Source organism: Archocentrus centrarchus, chromosome 20 (genome assembly GCF_007364275.1).
Source record: "Archocentrus centrarchus isolate MPI-CPG fArcCen1 chromosome 20, fArcCen1, whole genome shotgun sequence".
Classification (NCBI taxonomy): Eukaryota; Metazoa; Chordata; class Actinopteri; order Cichliformes; family Cichlidae; genus Archocentrus; species Archocentrus centrarchus.
The window spans coordinates 11,740,068-11,754,682 of NC_044365.1; the positions used below are offsets into that span (position 1 = coordinate 11,740,068).

The 14,615-nt window shown below is 39.7% G+C and overlaps 1 pseudogene; it reads left to right on the plus strand.

The window, feature by feature from the left end:
* Positions 1-14,615, plus strand: part of LOC115799913 (armadillo repeat-containing protein 4-like) — an 84,880-nt pseudogene that overhangs the window by 46,416 nt on the left and 23,849 nt on the right.

A 14,615-nucleotide genomic window follows, 5' to 3' on the forward strand; every position in this document is an offset into this window, starting at 1 on the left:
TAATTACATCCTTAATCATGGCCAAAAATTTGCTTTTTCCATCTGGAACCATCTATTATTACCCAAAGTTTAGTTCTTGAAAAATGTCAGATTCACTGAATTTGTGTATGCAGTTTTTCTGACTAAATACACATTGTGTGTTTGCTTGTCTGCACACATTTTATGTGCGTATTTATCTTCATTTAAATTCGAGTCATTTTTCTCTCTCATCAGGTAAAGCTGCTGAACTGCCTCCCTAATTTAGCCAACCTGACTGCCAGCCAGGAGAAGGATGTAGAGGTGGCCTGCTGTGGGGCTTTAGCGCTGTGGAGCTGCAGCAGGAGCACCAAGAACAAGGAGGCCATTCGTAAGGCTGGAGGCATCCCTCTGCTGGGACGCATGCTCAAGTCTCCACTACAGAAAATGCTTATCCCTGTGGTTGGCACCCTGCAAGAATGTGCATCAGAGGTGAGGGAAGTCTAGAACTGACAGGTTGTTAAATAAAAGTCTGTGCGATAAGTCTTATTCTTTCATCTATTAAACATCTATTAAAAGTGAGCAGTTGAAAAATAAACTCCCGTGACGACCCTCCTACTGTCAGGAAAGTTCTGGCCTGGCCCGTTTCTGATGATTGTCTGACATGGGAGTGTTGTCAGCTAATGCAGCTCACCTGTGTCTTCCAGGCCACCTTGCATCAACCCATTGGTGATTGTCTCTTGGTCAGGCTGTGATTAATAATAAATTATCTTTTATTCAAGTAAACCTCTTGTTTGGACTACCTCCTTGTCACCTACTCTAAGCTAGTTCGTAACAACTGGGGGCTCATGTCCGGGATCTTTGGACTCTTTGGTAAGATTAAAGCTGCGTGTTAATGGCTAACATAGTTTGTGGTTTGCTAAATGATTAGCTAAACTGAACTCCTTTTTCAGTACAGCCTAAAGTAGTTATTCAACATTGTAACCAGTATCTTGGGAGTTCAAGACAAGAGGGCCTTTTTTTGGATTGGTTACATTCATTGAATTTTATCGTGGTTGTTTTTGTTGGAAGAGAGCAGCAGTAGTTTTAGCTTGGCCCTCAAATCCATGTATTCAGGGTTTCTTTTTTTTTTTTAGCCACACAAGTCTTCTTGTGCGATGCATCCTGTTTGGTAGGCTTAAGTGGTTGATCTCAATAGGAGACCAACAATGCTTATCTTTAGTGTTGCAGAGAACATGGTTGAAGACAGTGTCTTGGGAACATTTCCCTGGTTTCCAGAAGTTGCCAGCTTCCGGCTGTTTTTTGCTGCCAGCGGAATTGGTGCATAAATACCATCACAAGCATCTGTCTGATAACTAGGGTTGAGATTAATGTATACTGAATAACTAGGACTGGGGAGCATGGGCTCTGTGGCTGGTGTTTCACTAGTGTTTTTTTGTCATGGGTTTCTGGGCTCAAAAGGGGTCATGGTGTAACTATGTGGCAAGGCATAACTGGTACGAAGGGTAAGAACTGCAGAGTTGAACTTGAAGTGTTGTAAAGTATTAAACTTAGTAGTTTGGTCTAGTAGCTTTGGTGTAGACCCCATTAAATGTGCTTTGAGTTGGTGTGAGCTCTGTTGTAGCTTGGTTCCCTCCTTGTTGGCATCTTGGTCATTTTGGTTAAGGTTGATGTTTTTTGTTTGGTATGCTACTGTGGTTGATGCTCATACTTTAATTCCAGTTTTGGTTGGAGTTTTGACAAAACAATGTGGTGTGAGTGTAGCTGCAGGCCATGTGGTGTGGTGTTGGACATGTGATCAGATATTAATAGCACTCTTCACTATACCAGTTAAACTATTAGAAATCTCTAATAAGAACCAGTTTGGCCATGCCATATTGCAGTACCTGATAATCATCTACTTTAACTCCCCACCACCCCTTAAGATGTTGCTGGTTAGGGGAATTGGATTTGGTAAGCCGACACTCACCCCCCCTTTGGTAAGTAGGGTGAGTGTTGGCTTGTTTGATGGGTGAGATTATTGTAGCATTTTAAGAAATGGGGATGCTTTTAATGTTGCCTTCTGTTAGATTAATAATGAGAGATCATTTGGAAATTAACATTATTCACTGATATACAAAATTCAATTAAACTATTTGGTGGTAAGACCATCATACTGACACGTGTCTGACATCAAGTACATCAGAAGCACCGATCAACAGTGTTTGTATAATAGCTATGACTGCCAGAAGGGTGACACAAAATTTTCGCATTGCTGGTTAAGAAGAACCACACTTCTGTGCTTGCTGACATACTCTTTGTTAGAGTAACTCTGTCCAGTACTACTGACACCAGCCACAGTTTATTCCCAGCCAGTGCTATTCTACTGTGAATACTTACCAGGGTACCAAATATACATCAATAGGCAATATAAAGTCACTTAAGGTGCCTTTTGGTGGCAAATTGGCTTTTAAATTATTGTGATATCATCATTATGTTATTACACCATTCTTCTGTGAAATGCTGCACATCTAACAGTCTACACAGTGAAGAGAAAACAACCAGTGATGTAAGATTAACAAACATTTTTTAGAGTTGCAGGGGGCTTGACTGAGCTGAGACAATGATAATGAAAGTTAAGGTACAGTTATTCGTGGATGTGTGATCTGTTTATTCATGTATTACTACAGGAGAGCCACAGGACTGACATTCAGACTTTAGGCATGATCAAGGACTTGGTCAGAAACCTACGCAGTGACAACAATGAGCTACAAATGCACTGCGCCAGTGCAATCTTTAAGGTACCTGATTTTCTTGTCTGTGTGTTGGTCCATGGGACAAAAAAGGATGTGCACTAAAATAATTCTATAACAACATTAACATAGATTTAAAGCGTCTCTTTTGCTCTGCAGTGTGCAGACGACAAGCAAACTTGTGACCTGGTGTGCAAGTACCAAGGTCTGCAGCCACTGGTCTCATTGCTGCACAAAGCACACAACAAGCAGCTTCTAGCTGCTGCCACCGGAGCTTTTTGGAAGTGTGCACACCTATAGAACACACAGTACTCACAGTACCCTCAGAACACACAGTACTACCACTCATTAACATACACAGATTTTAAAACACAACATACATGAGATACAGAGCACATTGCAGCCATAGCTTTTTGGATATGGCTGTGTCTTTGTAATTAGCTAGTATGACTATGTAATTAGCTATGTAATTTGTAATTAGCTAGTAGTATTAGTATGACTGAGAAATCACTTAATGAACCTCAGTGTAAAAGTGGGTTACCATTGCATCATGCACATGTGCCCATGACTTTTGTAATGCTTGCTAGGATGATGTTAACAGCACTGAATACATCAATAGCGGCGGTGGATACAGAACACAGTGGATCCAGCCAACTTGTGTGCATTAGGGACGTCATGCCATCACCACATGTTATTTTTATAGGGGCTCTCACTCATTAACGACTAGTTGTGTCACTTTTTCCATTCGCATACTGTTGTCATATCTCTCTTTTACCATTGTCTCTGCCTGATGTGATTATTTGTGTAAAATGTAAAGTTTTTGTACGGATTCTATCCACTCTGATCTTTTATGTGACTGTTTGCCTTTAGATTTCAGTCTTTTCCACCACTGACAAAGGATCAAGTGTGTGTGCTGATTTTATAGACATCAGTGATGTGTTGGTTAGGGCCTTTTTTAGAACTCAACCAAACGTGGACATACTGAAAGAATCAGCTTTGAGACTGTGATTTTGTACATCAGGAGATGCAGGCTAACAGGGCCTTTAATCATTTGTCCTGATAGGCGGGGGTTTATTTAAGTGTCATCGAGCCTGGTTCCTTTAGTAATGACATTTGTGGAATGGTTTTGGACTTGCTCTTTGGTGTCAGATGATTTTTAAGTCCGTAATTTTCCCTCTTAAATAAATAATGTCCAGAGAGCGTGCCCTGGCACCTCAATACATTTCCACTAGTGTTCTCTCAAAAGAACCATTTAGTTTTATTTATTCTCTTAGTCACTGTGAATCTGGCTGTGTAATCTATAACCTGCAGGGATTTAATACATTGAAAACACATTCATTTAAAATCTAGTCCCTTCGATATAGCCAAGAAACTGATCAGCTATTGTCTTTAAATAATTGTTACGATTTAAAAAAGTACTATATGAAGCTGAAGGCTTTTTCCTGAGGAGAGATTGTGTGAAAATGCCTTTCTTCTTATGTGTAGCTCAGTTTTCAGTGGAATTCTAAAAATAACAAGAAAAAGGGCTCAATAGCACTCACAAGGCTCTTTCTTCACTTCATATATCATAACTGACACAATGATATCCTACATTTAAAGTCTAGGTTAAGTCCTCCCAACTGGAACTGGAGTGTCTGCTGCCACATTGAGTTAAACGTGAATACCTTCCCCTGAACCAAAACGATGACAATAAGATCGTTTTAAAGCAAGATGGACAGATCAGTATCTCTTTAACACATGGAGGTTTAAATTTAATGATAGAAGCATGATTGCTATAGAGAGAAGTTTTCATGGAATAAAAATCAAGCTTTCAGCAGATATTTTAGTCATATTTTTTTTAACAAAAAAATGCTTTAAAAACAACTACAATTAGGAACCAGGCTAACTGCAGCTTGGCATGGTGATAAAACAGCTTAACTGGCCATGAGTAATGTGGCAGCTTAATACACTTGCTGCCAGTACAGGCTCTCTGCCATACTTAATGACTTGTCACACTGTTGCTATGCAAAACAGTTATCCTGCTACTGATAACAATAATAATAATAATAGAAGTAATTATAATGATGCCATTAATCACATGTAAAGCACATTTAGTGACACTTCATTTACACACACTAAAAAACACTTTGGTTGCCCTCACTCTAAATTTAACATGTCACAAAGGTATCTTAGTGAGAGTATCAACAGGCCATAATATGAATAGAGTTCTGTCATTTTGTGGTTTCGTTTCTGTGTGTGTTGTGCTATATTTTGTTTTTTTGGATGATATACTCAGTTGGATATGAATGAAGGTGAAATTGGCCACCTCTTTGGGAGGAAACCAGCATGATGCACAACAAATGTTTTTAATGCCCACTTGAATGTGTAAGTGGATCTGTTTTTTCGTACTCTCTCAGGCTTATTTGAATCACTTAAAATGTCTAGGTCAGGCAAAAGCTTGGAATGAAGCAACTGAGCCATTACTGTCAAAAAGGAAAGGCTGTTAATGGTAACAGGGTTTTAGGGGCATGGGCTCATTTCAGAATCAATCACAGGCTGAGTGGTGCACTGAAATGAAAATCATTTTGGAATATGTTTTTCTACAGCAATAATGAGAGGCAGTCTGTTTTCTTCTCTTTTCTTTCATTAAGTTCATGGTCAAATGAAACAGATCCTGCGGCCCACTGCAAACAACTGTGACTGATAATTTGCATGGTCTGGACAGTATATAGTACGGGGTAGGGAGACCTCCACTCAAGACAAGTAGCAGGGCATTATTTTCTTGATTAATTATGCATCAAAATGAGAGATGATTGATGCCCTGAAATATAATTACATTCATAACATAAGTGTGTTTGTCTAAAGGCCACATTGTCATAACCTCGTGTTATTCTTAGGACTACCAAAATACCTGGGCCAAGGTTACATGTATGAGGAAAAACCTTAATAAAGCCTATTTGGAAACACTGCAACATTATTTTGTGCAGATTTATGGATGCATCCACATGTGGCTCCTTGAGTCTGTATACTGAGGTGTTATGGACACACAAAAATGCTGTAAAAAGCCTTAACAAAAGGGTGAGGGAATAACTTTGCAATGGAAAGTCACAACTGCCAAGTCGTGGACTGTATTTGCCAGAGCAGTAATGCTTGGGGTCAAGATTGTGGGGTTCGCTTCCAATTACTGACTACCCCTCCATATTACCTCTGTTCCAGCCCTATGATGAGCAGACCAAAATTGTCTCTCTAAATGATACTTCTCCTTACCTCACAGACATTCTCTGCTCACCCAAGTTATTCAGTGCTCAACAACTTTTTTATATAAAATAGATCTGTCTGTTAAATTGCGGGTTCAACAGGTAAATATCTCTTTCTATGCATCTCATCATCCCTGTAATGTCTTACTTTCACTCAGGCCTGCCTAAAAATCCTATAGTACAAAAAGCACCCTTTAATCTTCCTGCACTTAGTTGAATGTGTGACTAGCAGAGATGAATGAGAACAGGAAAAGGCAGACAATCAATCATAAAAATCTGCTGCACAGAAGCTCCACTGTGGTTCTGTGTTTTCAGACAGGCTTTCCTAAGCTTCCAGTTGTGTGGAGCCCAGTGTTTGCAGTAGAAGCCACTTCAGGCAGCTTTGTGTAATGTTGCTCTTGCCATCACGCAATTACTTCAACTGGGATTGGGTTAAGAAAAATAGACACAACCTGCTGTTCATTTATCAAAAGTTATGTCTGTGATTTCAAGATAATTCTACTGTAGTCAAGTGCAGATGACACTTCAGCAATGGCATAGGAAAACCATTGTTTTTTGTTATGGTGAATTTCATTGAAGTTAGCTTTGGCAGCTCCTCTGTTCATTAGCTGTGTTTTCACTTGCAAGAATAGGCTGTCTGTCAGTGGACCCTGACCAAAACCAAATGACCTTGGCCATCTACAATAGCTTACGGGCCATGATGCCAGCAACCGTAACTGTGAATAAAAACAGTCGTAGAACTTAACTGTACATCAGAGGTTTGTTGAGGTTTTTTGCTACCACATTATATCCCTTTTAAATGTTTACTATAGTTTACCACTCTATAGCACTGGCAAACAAGGCAAAATCGCAGCAAAAAAGGGAGGAAGAGTTTCCAAGCCACAGCAAAGCTTTGGTTATGCAAATAATGCACAAGGGACAACTGTGAGGAGCCGTGGGAAAACTGCCTGCACTGCTGGGTTACAGTAAGAGATAGTGTGTTGTGTGGCTGAGAGCTCCTCAACCAATCAGTGATCACTGTAATTTAAAAAATGTTAATTTCATCTGTAGTAAAATATTTGTTGCTATGGCTCTGTTCTGCAAACAATATTGATTCCATGATGCAGTTAACAGGTACAACTGGAGCTGCTTTCTGTACTAGCTGTTGATTTTTTGCATTTCTCATTGATTTAGTTTTGGCCAAGCACCTTTCCCCATTGTGGACACACATGTATTTTTCTAGGTTTTTACCTTGACTGAGCCAGAAACAGCATGAAAGGAGGAGCAGAGAGCAGGTGGGTTGCAATGTGGCTTGCAGATGCATGGCAACTAAGGCCAATTCAGTTCAATTTTATATATACAATGACAAATTACAACAGTCACCTCGTGGTGCTTTATATTGTAAGGTAAAGACCCTACAATAATTACAAAACCCAACAGCAAGCACTTAACAGTGGGAAAGAAAAAACTCCTTTTTAATAGGAAGAAACCTCTGGCAGAACAAGGCTTAGGGAGGGGCAGTCATCTGCTGCGACTGGTTTGGGCTGAGGGGAGAGACACAGGACAAATACTTTAGTCTGGAAGGCCAGGCTAAAATAGTATAAATAGCATGCCCTGTATGGGGATTTAGAGGAGTACTGGCTGCAGTGTCAGCTGATGTGGGCTGGCAATAATGGCAGTTGAGTTTGACTTTGTGATCTGCAAGTACTAGCTCTGTTTGCTTTTTATTAGAAAATCCAAGGTTGTTCTAGGGATAGTGATAGCTGCTTTACTTACATCAGGACCTGAACGTCAATTCAATTCAGTTAAAATTAAATTTTATTTATATAGCGCCAAATCACAACAAACAGTCACCTCAAGGCGCTTTGTATTGTGGGTAAAGACCTACAATAATACAGAGAAAACCCATCAGTCAAAACTACCCCCTATGAGCAAGCATTTGGTGACAGTGGGAAGGAAAAACTCCCTTTTAACAGGAAGAAACCTCCAGCAGAACCAGGCTCAGGGAGGGGCAGTCATCTGCTGCGACCAGTTGGGCTGAGGGGCGAGAGACAGGACAAAAGACATGCTGTGGAAGAGAGACAGAGATTAATAATTAATGATTAAATGCAGAGGGGAGTATAAACAAAGTAAATAATGAATGAAAAGAAACAGTGCATTATGGGAAACCCCCAACAGCCTAGGCCTATAGCAGCATAACTACACTGATAAAAATGATTCTGGGGTGAAGTAAATCTAACATAACTGAATCTGTGAAATCAACAATAAAAAATCAAGTTAGTATCTTTACACAAATATACATAGTATTGAGGTCAAAAACATTTGTTCAAGATACAAGACATTGTAAGTTTTTTCAGAAAATAAATTGTTTAAGTACTGAGAGCCAATCTTTTGAAGTTCATCCACACAACAAAAAATAATCTTGTTATCTTTACTGCGTTTCATCTGCGTTGTTTATTTGGTATAGACCCTTTTCACATGACGTCACACAACTTCCATTCGGCCTCGATGCTGGGGATCTTTACTTCCGGTGGATGGAGTTTACGCAGTCTAATACATTTGCCACAAATACGGTATACGGTAGGAAGCAGCACGTGAGGCTGGGGATGAATGTCTCGGACTCCCGGACCATCAGCACTGGCACTCCTCAGGGCTGTGTCCTCTCTCCTCTGCTCTTCTCCCTGTATACCAGCTGCTGCACTTCTGACCACCAGTCTGTCAAGCTTATTAAGTTTGCAGACGACATGACTCTCATCGGACTCATCTCAGACGGGGACGAGTCGGCCTACAGGATGGAGGTCAAACGTCTGGTGTCCTGGTGCAGCCACAATAACCTGGTACTGAACGCCCAGAAGACAGTGGAGATTATAGTGGACTTTAGGAAGCACACAGCCCCTCTACCCTCCATCATCCTGACTGACACCCCCATCACCACAGTGGACTCTTTTCGCTTCCTGGGAACTACCATCACCCAGGACCTCAAGTGGGAGCCCACCATCACCTCTGTTGTCAAAAAGGCCCAGCAGAGGATGTACTTCTTGCGGCAGTTGAAGAAATTCAACTTGCCAGCAAGGACCATGGTGCAGTTCTATACTGCCATCATTGAGTCCATCCTTACCTCCTCCATCACTGTGTGGTACGCTGGAGCCACCACTAGGGACAAACAGAGACTACAGCGCGTTGTGCACTCTGCTGAGAAGGTGATTGGCTGTAACCTCCCATCTCTCCAGGACCTGTACACCTCCAGGACACTGGGGCGTGCAGGTCGGATCACAGCCGACCACTCTCACCCTGGGCACAGACTTTTTGACCCTCTCCCCTCAGGCAGGAGGCTACGGTCCATACGGACCAGAACCTCCCGCCATAAGAACAGTTTCTTCCCCTCTGCTGTTGGACTCATGAACAATTACCCTAAGACTGTTACCACCACCCTCCACAAACGCTGATGACCCTATGTCTATGCACCTGTCTGACTGCACTGATGTACATATTAGTGGAATATAGTCTACATTCTTTTATCTTTTAATTAGTCTCTGCACTGTATATTTTGTAATTTTGTAATATTGTGCTATAGTTATAGCTCTAATATCTCTGTATATTTGCAATTTGTATACTTGTATATTGTCTTATAGTTTTTATACTTATTTGTTTTTTTTCTGTAAGCACGAAGTACCGCAGCAATTTCCTAATGCTGTGAACCTGTTCACCCATATGGCAATAAAAACCTTCTGATTCTGATTCTGATTATTAGAATATACTATGACATGCAGACATGTTTTCACTGACAACATGTTCAAAACTGGACAAAGGCTACAAATTCTTCATTGAACATTATGGAGGTACGTGTTTTTGTCTTTTCTAGCTGTTAATTAATAAGGATACCATTAGTCAGTTTGTTAGCTAGATAACATTACATGACCTTTCTGCTTTGCAAATAGAAAGTCTTTAGGCTCTAATCTTGATCAGGTCCTTATAGTATATCCAAGGTTGCAACCTGTCACCATAAATAAGCAATCGTTTGTTATTTGGCAGTTAAATGTGGTTTCCCGGTGCTGCCTGAGCGTCCTGCAGTTTCGGTTGCCTGCAGACACCAGTTATGCTAATAGATCAACAGTAAATAAATAAATATTCTCAAAAAACTATATATAAGTATATATATATATATATATATATATATATATATATATATATATATATATATATATATATATATATATATATATATATATAGCCCCCAGCTATTTAAAGATGGTAATTCATTTCTAAGACAAACATAAGAGTGAATAGTATGCATTGCTTTTCATATATGCCTTGTATATATCTTTGCCAATTTATAATAAAACTTTATTATTAAAATTTGCAGCAGCTTAAACTAACTATTAAAAGAGTTACAAACATGTACAGAGAGGTGATTAGTGTGACTGTCCTAGTTTGCAAGGTCTCATGGCATAATGAAAGCTATGTTCAAATTGACATATCTCACTTTGCAGGTCCTCTGCCAGATCCTCACATCATGGCCAGCAGGGAGAAGCTGAAAGGCACACGTCCACAAGCAGGGATATGCAAGTTGCTGCATGGACTTGAGGGGGATGAAGAGCATATCCTCTCAATGAGACAGAGACTTGATCATTTCTATCATGACATCTACATGGATGTCTTCTTAAGTTGTAAACCCTGAGAAATTTAGTTTAATGTTGTAGTGCAATTGATATGCCTTTCGTAAATGCATTTTCTCTGCCAATGCAAAATGGACTTAAATTGCGTATGTACTTCACACACACACACACACACATATATATTTTTTTTCAACAATCATTGCTCCATGTACACTGTTTAATAGAATTATTAAATGTTTGCAAGAAACTGCCACAAATTTTGTTGTATTTTATGTTTCCCCTGTTCTACACGTGGAAACCACTTTAATCTCAGTGCTTTTATTTAGCTTGTATTTTGTATAATATCTTGAGCTACTGTAGCTATTTGATTCATGGAACCCATGCTGAAGCCAGGGAGCAGAACTGAACACATGAGTCGACAGTTCTTTACTCTGTTGCCTGCTTTACTTGTCAGATGTTTCTAGAAGATTCAAATGATTCGTTCTCCTTTGATAGGAGAAAGTTTTGGAAAAAGCTTTTTTTTTTTTATACGTGCTGTTTGATTTGCTGTAGTATGTGTTTCTAATCTGATACGGAAAAAAGATCCTGATGGCTTCAAAATAAAAGTGGCACAAAAAAGTGATAATTTCTGACATGAAAAATGCTTTTTTCCCCCAATATCACTCCTTTGCTCATGAAGTTTTTGTCATTATCAGGCTAGCAATTCAGATAAGATTGAATATATGTTCAATATGAAATGCTACTTTAAAATAACTCATTTTATGTTAGGGATAGTAAAATAGTGAAAAGAATCGGTATTTGTGCTCAATCTGTAATAAATTCAATAAATTTCACTTTCAGAAATAATTGTAGATATCTAAAAATATATATATATATATAAATGCAAACGGGGTGGCTGTAGCTCAGGTGGTAGAGCAGGTCACCTACTAATCAGAAGGTCAGCGGTTTGATTCCCGGCTCCTCCGGGCTGCATGTCAAAGAATCTATTGGCAAGATACTGAACCCCAAGTTGCTCTCTGACCCAAGCATTGGAGTATAAATGTGTTTGAATGTTAAACAATAAAAGCACTTAGCTTAGTTACTCATTGAAGTGAATGGGTAACGTGTTGTATGAGTGCTCACACAGAGTAGAAAAGCATTACATAAGAACCAGTCCATTTACCAAATAGTTATGCTTTACGTGTACCTGCAAAAATCAAGTTAATTCTACTTAAGAAAAATCATTAGATACATTTAACAAAATGAAGTAATTTATACAAAGGTTTTTTTTGTTTGATCTACATAATGAAATGAAGTTGGTTTTACTTGCAAATTTCATTTACTACATTGAAAAAGTTGAGTGATTTATACAAAGTTTAGTTTTGCTTAATCTACTTAACAAAATTAAGTTCACTTTACTTGGATTTTATATTTCATGTAAAGAAATAAGTAAGTACTTTAAACACAGAAAAGTCTTGCTTGATCAACATAAATAAATTATGCAATAGTTGCCTTAATTTTATTATGTAAATAGGGCAGGATATTTTTATCAGTGTAAGGGCTGGTTCAGAGTCACCTGATCCAGCCCTAACTATAAACTATATCATAAAGGAAAGTTTTAAGCCTATTCTTAAAAATAGAGAGGGTGTCTGTCTCCCGAATCCAAGCTGGGAGCTGGTTCCACAGAAGAGAGGCCTGAAAGCTGAAGGCTCTGCCTCCCATTCTACTCTTAAGTATCCTAGGAACCACAAGTAAGCCAGCAGTCTGAGAGCAAAGTGCTCTATTGGGGTGATACGGTACTATGAGGTCTTTAAGATAAGATGGGGCCTAATTACTCAAGACATTGTATGTGAGGAGAAGTATTTTATATTCTATTCTAGATTTAACAGGGAGCCAATGAAGAAAAGCCAATATGGGAGAAATCTGCTCTCTCTTTCTAGTCCCTGTCAGTACTCTAGCTCCAGCATTTTGGATCAGCTGAAGGCTTTTCAGGGAGCTTTTAGGACAGCCTGATAATAATGAATTACAATAGTCCAGCCTAGAAGTAATAAATGCATGAATTATCTTTTCAGCATCAGTCTGAGAGAGGATGAAGATAAATCATGAAGAACATGAAGATAAATCTTTAAGATGGTTAGGAACAACTCGCTGTAATTGGTGGAACGAGGAATTCTGCTCTCTACAAGAAAAACCCTGAAGTAAAATGTCCAGCCATAATTTTGTGCCCTGAAGCTCCAGCACACTTGAGTTATGCAGCAGGGCAGTGATCTGAAACTCACCAGCTAGTCCTGTCACGGTCCATGAATAAGGCTGGTTGTACTGTGAATAAGGCCGTACAACCATGACCAAGGCTGGGTGTACGTTGAATAAGGCCGTACAACAGTTAGTAAGGTTGGTTGTGCCATGAATAAGGCCATACAACTGTGAATAAGGCTGGTTGTACTGTGAATAAGTCCGTACAACTGTGACCAAGGCTGTACAACTGTGACCAAGGCTGGTTATACAGTGAATAAGGCCGTACAACCATGAATAATGCAGGTTGTACCATGAATAAGGCTGGTTGTACTGTGAATAAGGCCGTACAACAATGACAATGCAGGTTGTACAGTGAATAAGGCCGTGCAACACTGACCAAGAATGGTTGTACTGTGAAAAAGCCTGTACGACCGTGACAAAGGCTGGTTGTGTAGTGAATAATGCAGTACAACAGTTAGTAAGATTGGTTGTGCCGTGAATAAAGCCGTACAACCGTGAATAAGGCTGGTTGTACTGTGAATAAGGCCATGCAACAGTGACCAAGAATGCTTGTACTGTGAAAAACCCTGTACGACCATGAATAAGGCTGGTTGTACCATGAATAAGGCCAAACAACCGTGAATAAGGCTGGTTGTACCATGAATAAGGCCGTACAACCATGACAAAGGCTGTTTTGGCCGTGAATAAGGCGGTACAACCATGATCAATGCTGGTTGTACCTTGAATAAGGCTGTGCAACCATGACAAAGGCTGGTTGGGCCATGAATAAGGCAGTACAACCATGACCACGAATACCTTTATTAGTCCCACAATTGGGGAAATTACAGTTAACAGAGTCATACAACCGTACAGCCATACAACAGAGCCTTATTCACGGCACAACCAGCCTTATTCACGATTGTAAGACCTTCTTCACTGTACAACCAGCCTTGGTCACAGTTGTACAGCCTTATTCACGGTACAGCCAGCCTTATTGACGGTTGTACAGCCTTGGTCACGGTTGTATGGCCTTATTCACGGTACAACCAGCTTTGGTCACTGTTGTATGGATTTATTCACAGTACAACCAGTGTTATTCACGGCTGAACGGCCTTATTCACAGTACAACCAGCCTTATTCATGGTTGTACGGCCTCATTCACGGCACAACCAGCCTTGGTCACAGTTGTACGGTCTTAATCAAGGTTGTACTGCCTTATTCACAGTACAGCTAGACTTGGTCACGGTTGTATGGCCTTATTCATGGTACAACCACCATTAGTCACCGTTGTACGGTGTTCTTATGGCCAGCCCGCGGGTCGTATTATAAAGCGTTCCCTAATTCTTCTGTGTTTTGCCTTTGGATTTATGTTATTTTTTATTTTAGTTTCTATTGATTATTTGTGTTAGATTCTATATGTTAGCTTAATCTAGCCTGCCTAAGTGTTCCCTTGCATTTTAAGTATTAATTTCTGTGTTATATGTTTCTCTATAATGTTACATCTTGTTTTATTTTGTTAGTCATTTGTCCTTTGTGCCTTGCTTTTATTTTACTTCCTATGTCTCATGACTAGATCTAGTTTGGCTGTGTTTTGTTCCCCAAGTTTGTCCACGCCCTCATTGCCTTCCATGTATAAAGTCATAGTCACCCCTTTGTCTTTTGTCAGATTGTCTCATGCCTGTGTTCCTGTTTGTTATCTTACCGTGTTCAGTGTCTCGTGTGTTATGCAAAACCTTTGGATTCTGACATTCATTGTCATTCTGGGACTTTTGATGGACTTCCCTTACTCCGCCTAAATAAAGGGTTTTTGTTTTGTTTTTTTGGTTTATTAAGTTCTGCCTCGAAGGTCCTGCATTTGAGTCCTTCTGCCACAACCATAACAG